Raw genomic sequence first — 12,370 nt, forward strand, 5'->3', positions numbered from 1 at the left:
GGCTCACACATGCCAACAGAGTATTTAAGGAGGGGGTGAAAGGCATTGTAAGCTTGACTTTAAAACCTCCCCTCTTGGGAAGAGGAGTGGCAGACTGAAAACGCTGTGCGGGGAGATTGATTCTTTTTTCCCGTCCTTGACATACTTTCTGAAAATGAAGGGCAGCAAAAAAATAATAACAGAATGGGAGTGAGTTAGGGTTGAGGTCAGGGACACTGCAGTTGCAGAGCGAATATGATGCAAAGCTTTGAAACTTTAACAGCTCGGTGTAAAGAATGCAGGAGGGCTGGAGGCTCTCAGCGCTCTGTTGGTGCTGAAAGCAGTCRCAGAACCTGCAGCGTGGAAAGATCAGTGGCGGGCTGTGTTAGGGGGTGTTCACCTCAATAAGAGCTGACACTTCTAAATTATTCCACTCACAATGTCTGAAACACGCGCATCAGTGTGACAAAGTGGAGATCTACAGTTTTGGAGACATGTTTTTTTTTTTTCAACAGAAAGGCACAAAAGTGAGTCAAAGAAAACGAGGACTAAGTGTTTTTTAACATATTAGCCCCATAAACTAAAATTAACAACTTCCAAACTAAAGTTTTTGTCATTATGTGACCAAACTAAACCGCTCAGACAGGGTGTGGCGCGTGCACAACTTCCACAGAGCCAGAAGCACAAACCTCACCTGCAGGAGACGGTGATCTCCACTTTGGTGGCGGGGATGTTCCCGGTGATCGGGTCGAAGTCGTACACGGAAGACATGTCCTCCAGTTTGTCCATCACGTCCCCTCCCTCCATCATGTCTACGGGCAGAGCGCGCGCCGCTGGCTCGGGCGTGATCCGCGAGGCGCACAGTCTCCTGCTGGACCCGGAGGAGCGCGTCGCGTCCCCGGAGACCCCTCCTGAGAGCAGTTCAGAGACCAGACGGCCTCCGGTCCGACCGGGCGAGGCAGCCACTTCACAGATGTTGAAGCTGGAGAGGGTGGAAGGTGGGGTGGGGGGATGAGCGAGTGAGTGAGTGAGTGAGTGAGGGAATACCCGGAGGAAAAAAATAAAAAACAAAAATATAAAAAATAATTAAATGATCTTGAAATGCGGGGATACAGAATCAGATTAGTGCTGCGCCCTCACCGACCTGCTGCGCATCGCGCGGAGAGAGCTGGAGCGCGCCTTGATTCTGTCTTCAGTCTGTGCGCACAGAGGGGCGCGTGAGAAGAAAAGACCCGATAGCTGCACTTAAACCCACCCATCCTCCTCCCACATGGAATTACATTCAAGTGTTGAAAACCCAACCCCATCCTCATCTTCATCACCCCGCTGCTGCTGCTGTTGCTGCTGCTGCTGCTGCTGCTGCTGTCACCCCGGAACATCCCGGACAGCCTTCACCGTGAGAGCAACTCATGGCAATTTAATTACACTCTGGTGTTATTTTGCCTCAAGTTCTCCTCCCTTTTTTTCTTTCTACCTCAGGCAAGAAAGAAAATTGCCTTGTGGTTTCATTTAAAGCACATTAACTTAGGATGAGCTCGTGCGGCTGATGCGCAGCAGAAACAAACTTGTTGGATCTTCAGAGGATTCTAAAAATGGTCTCTCTTCATTTTTACTCACATTTTTTTAAACAGCTTCCACTTTAGTCCTAAAAACACAATCCCTTGAAACCATCCCTTCTGATCTTTTTAGGTGATGTTCTGTGGAACTGCTATGAGCAGTTAACATCTCACCTGTTGCAGATAGCTCTTCATGAACATCTGCTTGAAGAAGCAGTTTAATTTTGACAGATTGACTTGATGGTCACATTTTAAAAAGTAACCAATCTTTTTAAATTTGTCTTTAGTTGTTTTTTGTTTGTTTGTTTTCTCAGGGAAAAGTAAGTTTTGGTTTTAATGGTTATGTTTCTCGTGAAGCACCTTTTGATGTTTATCTCAAAAGGTGCTGTTTAAAGAAAATGTTACTTACTGCAAAACAGATGAGTTTTCAATTTGCATGAAAGGCATTTTTTATTTATWTTAAGAAAACAGCAACTCATTTTGGTTTTACTGTCACTAGGACTAGCCATTARCTCATCAATCCAATTAAATTATRTCAATAGAAGCAAAAAGCTAGCTAGTTAAAAACTTTGTCATGAAACCCTGATTCATAAAACCGGAACTCGGCTGTTAACTTTGATTTGCAAGCCTAATGCTACAGGATTAAAACARCATAAAGACCAGCAAAATGTCTGTGCTGTGATATTAGATACAGCTRTCATTTGGGAAAAGAAGGGTGGAGGGGGAGATTCAGCACCAAAAGAATTGGACAGCTCCTAWACCAAACCTCAGAGCTCAGTCGCAAAGAAAAACATCATCTGTCGATTTTTCCCCGATAAAACTTTTGTTTTAATTTTATTTTATTCCTGTATTTGTTTATTCTAGTAAGGAAAGCTGCAGTGTTTGAAGAAACACCACGTTATGTGTTCATCCTGATGGATTTAAAATCAATAATAATTACACAGAGGAGAATTCCACACAGATCTAAAGGCCATCATCCGTCATTAAGCGGTTGTAGCTCTGAACCACATGAATAAAGTCCCACCAGCAGCCACTTGCACTCGCAGCCCTGAGATTTTGTCACTCTGGGATAAGAACTGTTTTCTTCCCTCCCTTCAATTCACTGTTTATCTTACTTATTGTGACACAACTCATTCTTCTCTGTCTCCTCTCATGAATAAACAAAGGGATGCACACATACACGTGCAGGCCTCCACAAACTGCACATTAACACTTGAAGTCATGAATAAACCAATAACCAGCTGTTTTCTACAGATTACTAGTTAAATCTGGAAATAAATCACTTAGAGATGCAAGTTTGCTTTTTTTTTTCTTTTTTGGTCAGTGTGGAAGCAGAGATATCAGATTTCTTGTGTCACTGCACCTRCAGTATTTCTGTGCTGGCTTCCCCCTTTGCTCACAGATGCGCGCACACACATCACACACACAGAGATACAAGCAAGCCATAAAGCATTTTACCGCCTTTCATAAAAAGTGTTGCAGAAGCACACAGCTCTTTCCTGCGTGGAGCACCTTGCGTCTGGATTCTGGAAATCAATTTACACCGGCACAGGATGCTTCTGCCCACACAGAACCCTCGAGCTGAGGATCAGCAACCGACATGCACGTCTCCACAAACGTACGCATGCACACCAACAAACAAACATGCAATCCTTTCTTCAGGAGCACGCAGCTCTGTGCGCACATAAAAACAAATTATTTTCTCATGTGTCACCAAGCGACCCATAAACAGAGATAAAGAGGCACACACACACACACACATCTACATGCACCTCCCTCTCTCTCTCCTCCATATGATTCATGTATTTTGACGGCTGGTGCTCAGTGTGGGTGAGCATGTTATTGCAGAYGTTTTACAGAGTGGGTTGGCAGGAGTGAGGGAAGCAACAGGGAGGGGAAAATATGCAAGAAAAAAAGGGAGGAACAAGAGCTTCTACACACTCTGTCTTACCCTGAAGAGTAATTCCCCGTATAAAATATTAAAACAAACTGTGTTTTAGAGCCTAAAAGTGGATATTCTGAGTGGAACAGCATTGTAAATTAGTTATGTTGACGCTAACTGTTGCCTTATTACAAACAAAATTGCTTATTAAAAGCGTAGCATTTCTTAAATGAAWGTTTACCACCCACTGCTTTTTGTACCTGAGTTTTAAAATAAGATCATTAATGTAAAATAAATGTGTTTTAGCCAACTTTAAAAATAACCTTKTGCATAATCTCATGTAATGTTGCAATACATAAACTGTCAGGGCTTAAAGTATRTGTTGTGAATGAGTGTAAGCTACTTTCTACCCAAATTTTAGATCAGTGTCTGTAAAATATTGTTTTGTGTTTAAAGATGTAGATGACATCAWGGATTGTGCAGACTTCAAAGGTTAATCACTTGTAGATGGATGTCTGATGATTATTTTTTAAGTTCAATTTAAATTTGTTTAGTGGTACATGAGAWATTTTGCTAACAGACAAAGAGAGTTGACTCCAATGGCAAGTTTTTAAACAGAGTGGATAGGGGAGTCAGTCGTCCGTAACCGGAAGGTTGCTGGTTCAATCCCCCATTCTAGCCGGCTCAGTTGTTGTGTCCTTGGGCAAGACACTTCACCTACTTTGCCTACTGATGGTGGTCAGACGGTCCACCTCTGTCAGTGTGCCCCAGTACAGCTGTGGCTACAATGTAGCTTACCACCATCAGTATGTGAATGGGTGAATGTCTGTAAGTGTAAATTAATTTCAGTCCATTTACTATATGTGTTGGAAACAATGCTCAGCCATCACCAAAGCAAAATTTTAGCTGAATWTTCATAAAAGTAGATTGAGAGGTAGTCAGTTTTGTATTTTCTAAGGTGARTTGTCTGTAGCAGCATGGTGCTGACATGACAGATGGAGTTGTTTCTAATTCTTCATGTCAAATTGAAGAAATTTATAGTTTTTACAGATTAGTACTGATGTTAAAAGCACAACACTATATTTTTAGGTTTTCCTTTTTATAATGGTTAATCTATAATGTGTTGATTAATATAGATTAGTTACATGTCCAAAATTTCTATAACAACACATATTTATCCGTTATGAGAACATGTAGGGGAGAACTGTGTATGAATGCCTGTGATTCAGCCGTAGGTCAGGGGGCGAACGCGGGCATTGAAGACTCTGTATAAATGGATCAGCTTCCTGGCTTTTCGGCAGTGTGTGGTTTCCTGTCAGATCCGAATGGCAATAAACCCCAGTCCAGAATTCTGGTTTTGTATGGCTTTATCTCGTCTAACAATCATATTATTTAACATTGGTGGTTTTCTACTGACTTCAGTCTTTGAACATGAATATTTCTTAGAAAACTTTCGATTCAATTTGTGCTAAAAGTATTATTTTGGACTAAGTCTCAACTATTANATCTATCTATCTATCTATCTATCTATCTATCTATCTATCTATCTATCTATCTATCTATCTATCTATCTATCTATCTATCTATCTATCTATCTATATGGGGTCCACAGTGTTGAGAAATACAGCAGCCATCATGTCATTTACTGTAATCACTGAGGTGATTGATCATGCCCAAATGTATTCTGCAGCAGGACAACAAGCCCAAACATAAAGCCAGTGTCATTAGAAGTTATCTTTGACATAAAAAATAATTAGCCCCAGAGGTCATGGTCTAGCCTGCAATGGAACGGCGGCACAGTGAGAAGAACTGTTGCCTCTCAGTGAGAACGTTCCCAGATCAAATCCAGTGCAGGGACTTGTTTGTATGTTTCATCTGTGCATGCATGGGTTTACTCCAGTTTCCTCCCACGGACCAAAATACTTAAACCTGTCCACGATGTTATCATAGCAAATACAGTATGTCAAAGTGTTTGAGCAGCTGGAAAGCAGCAGACACTGGACTCAATGGTAAAAAAGGTAAGTGATGTTAATTTACAGTGAGGAAACAGGGATCTGAGAGGAACCTGAAAATGGAAAGAGGCGAGTGGTTAATGTTTGTCCTGTAGGTGGAAGGAATGGATTGAGAAATGTTTCTTTCTTTTACAGTTTCCGCAGAGGTCCAAGACCATGGAGAGGGGCAGCAAGGATCCAAAGCGGATGAAGATGTCCAGGACAAGTCTTTACGTGTGAGTTTCTTCAGGATTAGTGTTTATTTTCAACTGTGGTAGTGGGTGACGAGCTGTTTGGCAGACAGGCAGACTGACAGGCAGAACTGGGACCAGAACCAAGTCCAAAAACCTTTCCTGAAGGAGCACACAAGAAAGCTGACATTAATTTTCACTAGGTAGCAAAACCCTTTGAAGCAGTTTGGAACTATACYGAGTATGTTATGCTCCAGCTAAGATCTAATCTTCTCTGCAGCCTATTCAAGGGGAATGTCCTGCAGCTGCTGCCAATGAACAGCCAGTTAGGGAGGTGCARGACAGAATGCTCACAGGTGTACCACAAACAGTGGGCACCAGTGAYCCCTGCAACCCAGACGGGAAGACGCAGGTAGAGATCATGGATGAATTCGTGTTTTTACATGCAGTTTTGTCCCCACGCCTGCCTAAAACTTTTGCACAGTACTGTATGTTCTTACACGAAACAATGCACCTGGTGTTAATTAGTGGGATTTAGACTGCGGGTGCTGTAAGCTTGTTGTTTCTCCTGGTTACAGCTCTTCTTTAGTGCTGAGCTCTCGCTTCACAGCTACCTTTAGTAAGTAAGTAAGTAAAGTTTTATTTATAAAGCGCCTTTCACAGAAATATATTCACAGAAATATATTCACAATGTGCTGTACAATCATTAACAGTATAAAAATGGTGGAAAGGATAAGATGAAACAGAAAAACATAATTTTGTTTAATTATAAACAAAATTAATACAAAAACATAATTTCAAACTTGGTTGAAGCAATGCTGTAAGTTAATCATATGATGTTAAATAAACAGTTTAAAATGTATCAGAAGTCATTTTGGTTAAAATGTTAACTTCATGGCAGTTATTTTGTTTCGCTATTTGTAGATGATATCAGTTAACTGCAGAGCTCTTAATTAGGTTTGGTTCAGATGTTTTGTAATGCTGCATTGTCATAAGGTTAAATTAATGTACTGTAAGTTTTGTTAAAAAAGAGACAGAACTAAGTGTTGTATTGTTTTGTGTTCATTTTGCTTTCAGTTTTCACCGCAGCATGTAGGAAAAGGAAGTCAAGCAATAAATGATCAACCTTAGTACACGCCTCCCTCTCATCATTTGCTGTGGTTTAACTCGGTGTTAAGTCAGAGTTGCTACACCCTGCACGAGAACACTACAGTTCACTTTAAATAAATAAAAGCTGCAGCAGGATGACAAACATCTCATATTTATACAGGAGTCTATCAGAAAGAGGTCAAAATTTATCCTCATTGAAGAAGTACGCATTTGAAGGCACTACTTTTAAGTAACAAACATTTGATTTATAAGTTCTATAAGATTAAATAAGGATCACATTATTTATATTCAGCYGTGGTTTTCACACTTTAATCATTTAATGACAGTTTGTGCTGAAGAGTGAAGGGCACTTTGACACAACTGCTGAGGAAAGCTGTCGCACATGAAAGCAGGGTGTAATTACTTTAGTCAATTGCAGAATTTTAAAAGGAGTGTTTCTTCCAAATTCAGTTAATAAAAGAAAAATATCTCATTTTACTGCGATGGTAATAACTGTCAAACGTCCTGATAAGAAGCCCAGCAGGTGGATAATGTTTCACTGGGCTTTTATGATGACGGATCAAAGGTCCGAGTGTGGTTTTCTCTAGCACCGCTTTCAGAGGGATTTCTGTCAGGAAACGAGTATAAACCAGATCTGGGTGAGTGTGTGTCAGAAATGTTTGTTTTAGCAGGTTTTACACACAACTTTCTAACTCTATGTCTTCATTTTACTGGTTTTCCAGTGTGTGTGTGGAGGGTGTGCTTCCTGTTTACCATCATGGCGGAGCTGGCCTTTTACCCTGCAGTGGCTTTGATGTATTTCTTTGGAGTGATGAGAGCCTCGAAGGAAAACCTGGTGGAGCTTAACGACGGCGCGTCCATGAACGTCTTTTGTTTGTTTGTGCTGGCGCAGCCGCTCTGTCTCGTCATCGGAGGATACACCGGCATGGCTACTTACCTCCTGACCGCCTTGGTCTCCTACAACTTTCTGCCATGGAAAAAGAACAAAAAGGGAAAAGTTTCGAAGAAGACAAAATGACAATGAGAAACTCACACTGCGTGGAGGGAAAGACAAAAAATAAATGTCTTCATTTTCTCAGAAGTGTTTTCTGATTTAACCTAAATGACATTAAAAATACTGATTTATCTTTTACAAAAAAACTTTATGCTTGAGTCATCAAAGATGTTTCACATAAGAAATTAATCATTTTGTAATATGACAAGATTATTATTACAAGAAACTGAAAAGCAGGTGAATGACAGTGATAAAAATACTAAACAACCAAAAATCAAGATTTCTAAAATGAAAATTTAGTACAATCTATAGTAGTGCAGAAATCTGTTTAAATCAGTAAACTAATCCCCACACCAACAAGAATTTTTTTCTCTTTTTTTGTCAAATGTAGGCACAAAAAAACGGCCTGTTTATAAAAACACTATGACAAAAGAAAAACAAGCAAACAGCTAAATGTATGAAGATTGACAATCTGATAAATAACTGAGAAACATTAGGGAGAATAATATTACTGTGCTGATTACAAGCAGTTGGAACAAGAGAGATGAGGAACACAAAATACTTCAACCAGATCTGAGATGKGTTTTTGCAGTTTTGGTGAAATTAGTAAAGTAAACCTGCCACTGTTGTGCTTCTGAACTGTCAAGCAATGACAGCTGAAACTGTTTATGTGTAAAGTCTGTGTTTTTGTTTGTGAGATAGAAAAAAATATTTTGCAGTGAAAAAAAAGGTAATATGGATAATCGTTGGCACGCTTGCACCGKTGGTCTGTGGTCATTCTGTGCGATCGGCTCACTAACAGCTGATTCATCACACTCAGCGCCGAAGACAATCTATAAAAATATTATATAATATAATTATAAAATTAAATTTGTTTAACTTTATTAAGTTTGTAGAGGACAAAGCAAATCGTGTTTCTTGTACTAAAGTCATTGAGTTGGCCCAACTAGGCAAGTCTGGTGGCATTTACTTAATAGTGGCTAAGTTGAAATAACTTAAAAAGACCTATGCAAAAAGTCACCAATAAAAAAACTGAGAAAGCTGATATATACAGTACTTGAATGGTACTGTGGTCTAAATTAAAGGTACCAGTAGGTGGTCACTGCTTTGTACTGCCTGTGACATTAATAACACCATACGGAGCTCAAATATACCCTCTCCCACATCTCAGACCCTTTTTCTTCAGCTTCCTGCAGTTTTCTCCACACTAATTACTGTGTTTATTCTGACTTGCGTCATGCTGTCCAAAAATATTGTCTTTCTGGCAGCAATTACGCAAAAAATAAACAAATGCTCTGTCGAGTAAATGTGTGATTTTCTTGTTTTGTTTACACGCACAACCGTTTCATCTGTTTTCATCTGTGTGTTTCCAACACGCAGCCGAACGCATCTCATTAATTGAAATGTTTCGYGGTGTCCAATTTTGCGGCTATTCCTTGCAGTTAATTTGGGAATCGGGTCTGTCAGCTGGTCTGAGACACGTGTTATTTTWCCCCTCCAAATTTGACATCGACAAGTCATGTCACTGCCAGCAGCAATTGTATGGCTGCTGAAAAGGATTATTAGTTCCAAAGTAGTGCAGTAATGCCACAGACAAAACATCCCTTTTCTAAAAAAAGAAATTTAAGTAGCCTAGAAAATAAAACCAAAACTCTTTTGAGGGATGTATTAGTAATGAGTGGAAAAATATTATAATTTGTGACTGACAAGCACAACTTCCTGCACTGGCACCATCAAAGTAAACAACTATTTGACTAATATTCGCAGTGACAGATGAATATATTTTCCTGGCAAATCAATTAAAAAGCAAAAAAAACACTTGTCTGTATTTTTTAAGGATGAGCGTCGAGGAAAAAATTAATTGAACGTGAACAACTTTAACATGTGCCTTTTTGTCTGATTGGCTGAAGATTTTGAACAGTTTGAGCATTATACTTTTTAATTTAAAATATGTTTAATGATCTTTGTTAGCCTCATCAGCCTAATGGGGATTTATTCTCTTTGACACAGTACTAGATGAATGGACAGAAGAGGGATGGATGGATGGATGGATGGATGGATGGATGACTACATCACAGTCAGCAAGTTTTACAGACATGGAGCTAAGATTTGTTTTGGTAGCAGGTGAGAGTCATTCACAACACATACTCTGAGCTCTACACACTGCACATCTTTGATTAAAACTTTGGCTTTAAATATTACAGTAAACACTGATTGTTAGTAACATATCTCATAGATCACTATGAGATGTTAGCAAATGTTCAATTGTGTTTTTTTTTTATTCTTTGTAATCGCATTATCATTTGGTATCAAACCAAATGCTGATGCAACTAATCAACCTTAGAACAAAAACAAAAATATCAGTTTTGACATTGAACTAAAATTTGGTGTGGCAGCAKCTGAGCATCATCATAACCCATCCTCTGAGCTAACATGTCCTGCAAGATCTCAGAAAATTGCATGCGATCATGCGTGACTTTATTTACAAGGTTTGACCAAGGCCCTCTCAGCATAAGCTGATTTTAGTTAAAAATATGTACATCAGGAATGTCAACAGGAGATGTGTTCCTTTAAGAAATGCAAAGCCTTTATTTTGTATGGATTTTTCTTCTCACACATAATGAGTATCCACTGGTAACCAAAGTTAGTCTGAAATGAGATATTCTGACATGCAAAATATAGTTGAGATGGAAAAAAGTGTCTCCTTGAAATTAACCCTGAACACAAGAGAAGTGTTTTTTTTTAACAACTCTGCTGTGAGCAGATGTTGTCCTTTGGAAATACAATATTCCAAAACAACAGTGACCTCTGAAATGAACTGAAGCTGCTGAGGAAATGTATTTTTCTCTAAAGGATGAGCRTGTGTTCTTCACCCGCGCCCTGCAGAGAGCGAACGAGTCGGAAAAAATCCAGTTCAAAGAGCCACATGTTCCCTCCCAGAGAGTAATCCTGCTCTGTGGCCTGGTGRTTTAATCCAGAATCAAACCCCCTCCTGAGGTGGCAAACATCACAAAGAAATCTTTTATGAATGACTGCCCTGACATTGGCAAGCACACACATACACACACAGCAGTGGGGTGATGGGGCTGATAGGCTGGTTCAGGTTGTTGCTCCCTCAGGCTGCAGAACACATTCAGCCACTAACAGAAAAATAAGAACAACTTTTTAAGTCCTGATCCACAATACATACTCAAGCTCCTAATATTAAATTAGAGACCGCTTGACTCCAAACAGACTTCAACTTATAGAAAACTTTTAATGGTGCGGGAGTTTTTTTCTGCTCAGGGGAAATTTGATGTCTACCGTAGAGGGTGCCTCGAATTCCAACTCTGTTTTCACCAGCCGAACACGTCTCAAAGGTTTCGTTTTTAGCAGAAAATAGAAAAAGGATTACATCGCTGGGTTTAAATACAAACATCTCTTAAGGCAAAGATCCCATCAGAGACTTTTGAAACCATCCAGAAGGAGCACTCTGCTCTCTATCACAGCTGAAGTCACAATTAAACTTCGCATTTATTTATATATTATTTTTCCTGAAAGCCTCTTCCTTCATTAATACCAGATGAAATGCACCCAAATGGCAAAGAATAACTACTGTTTGATATTAAAACAAATGTGTTTATTAAAGTTACACAGTGCTTTTCATCATCAGATGTGACTGCTGAAACAATGTTATTAAGGCTTTGATCTGAATCTTGAAAGCTGCTATTTTATGATTAAAATACATTACCAAGCTTTGATGGCGTATTTCCTGATTTAAATGTGTCCTCATTTGTCTTGTTTCCCCTGAAAATGAGACAAAGAGTTTAGTTTCTGCTCCAATATTTATGTTAATGGATTATATTAAGGAACTACATCTTTTTATACCAAATTTTAAAAGTTCCACATCTCACGGCTAATGAAAAAAAAAAAAAAACAATGTTTCATCCGCACTTTTTTTCAGTAAGTCCAGTTTGTCTAAACAGTACTTTAGAGAAGTTTTAGGCAGGTGTAGGAAAAATTGCTGCAAAAAAAGAAAGCTTTCACAAATGGGAACTCAAATGTATTGCTTTTTCATAAAAATACAAAAAGGATGAACAGCCGAGATATATAAATCAAATCTTCCCTTTCTGTTAATGGTGCACTCCACATGAGCCACGGGGAGTTTGTTACTTTAGGGTGGTGGGGGCTGTGGATATGAATTAGTCTGATCCTGTATGAAAAATGATCCTGTAGCAAAAAATATTGTTGCTTATTAAAGTGTAACTTTAATAAGCAACAATATGCACACTTGCACATGTTATCTGAATTTAGACATTGGACAAATCAATAAAATCCAAATGGTTTTTAAAGGTTAAACATATACAGCACTAATAACGTCTGTTGTATGTATTTGGACATGCATGTCCTCTGGCATCCATTGAGGGGTGCTGCAGCAGGGTTTGCACCCCTACTTCTTGGGGCCTTGCAAATACAAAGGAAGTTTTCTTGCAAGTTTGAAGTTGCATTCCCACAAAGTTGGCGATGTGGTCAGAATATTTTTTTCTTAAATATGATGGGTCCTGTTTTTATTGTTGTATGAATGAGAGCTATGGACCACCACCCTTGGGATTATTAAAGTATCTATCTATCTATCTATCTATCTATCTATCTATCTATCTATCTATCTATCTATCTATCTATCTATC

The 12,370-nt window shown here is 39.2% G+C and overlaps 1 protein-coding gene across 1 annotated transcript in view; it reads right to left on the reverse strand.

The window, feature by feature from the left end:
* The window catches only part of cpne5b (copine Vb), a 155,510-nt gene extending 154,613 nt beyond the window's left edge, over positions 1-897 (reverse strand). Inside the window, exon 1 of the mRNA XM_014002100.1 lies at positions 674-897. The gene's annotated coding sequence lies outside the window, so the exon portion shown is untranslated. The remainder of the gene's footprint in view (positions 1-673) is intronic.
* Between the last annotated feature and the right edge of the window lie 11,473 nt (positions 898-12,370).

This window comes from Austrofundulus limnaeus, unplaced genomic scaffold (assembly GCF_001266775.1).
Source record: "Austrofundulus limnaeus strain Quisiro unplaced genomic scaffold, Austrofundulus_limnaeus-1.0 Scaffold11, whole genome shotgun sequence".
NCBI classification, from domain to species: domain Eukaryota; kingdom Metazoa; phylum Chordata; class Actinopteri; order Cyprinodontiformes; family Rivulidae; genus Austrofundulus; species Austrofundulus limnaeus.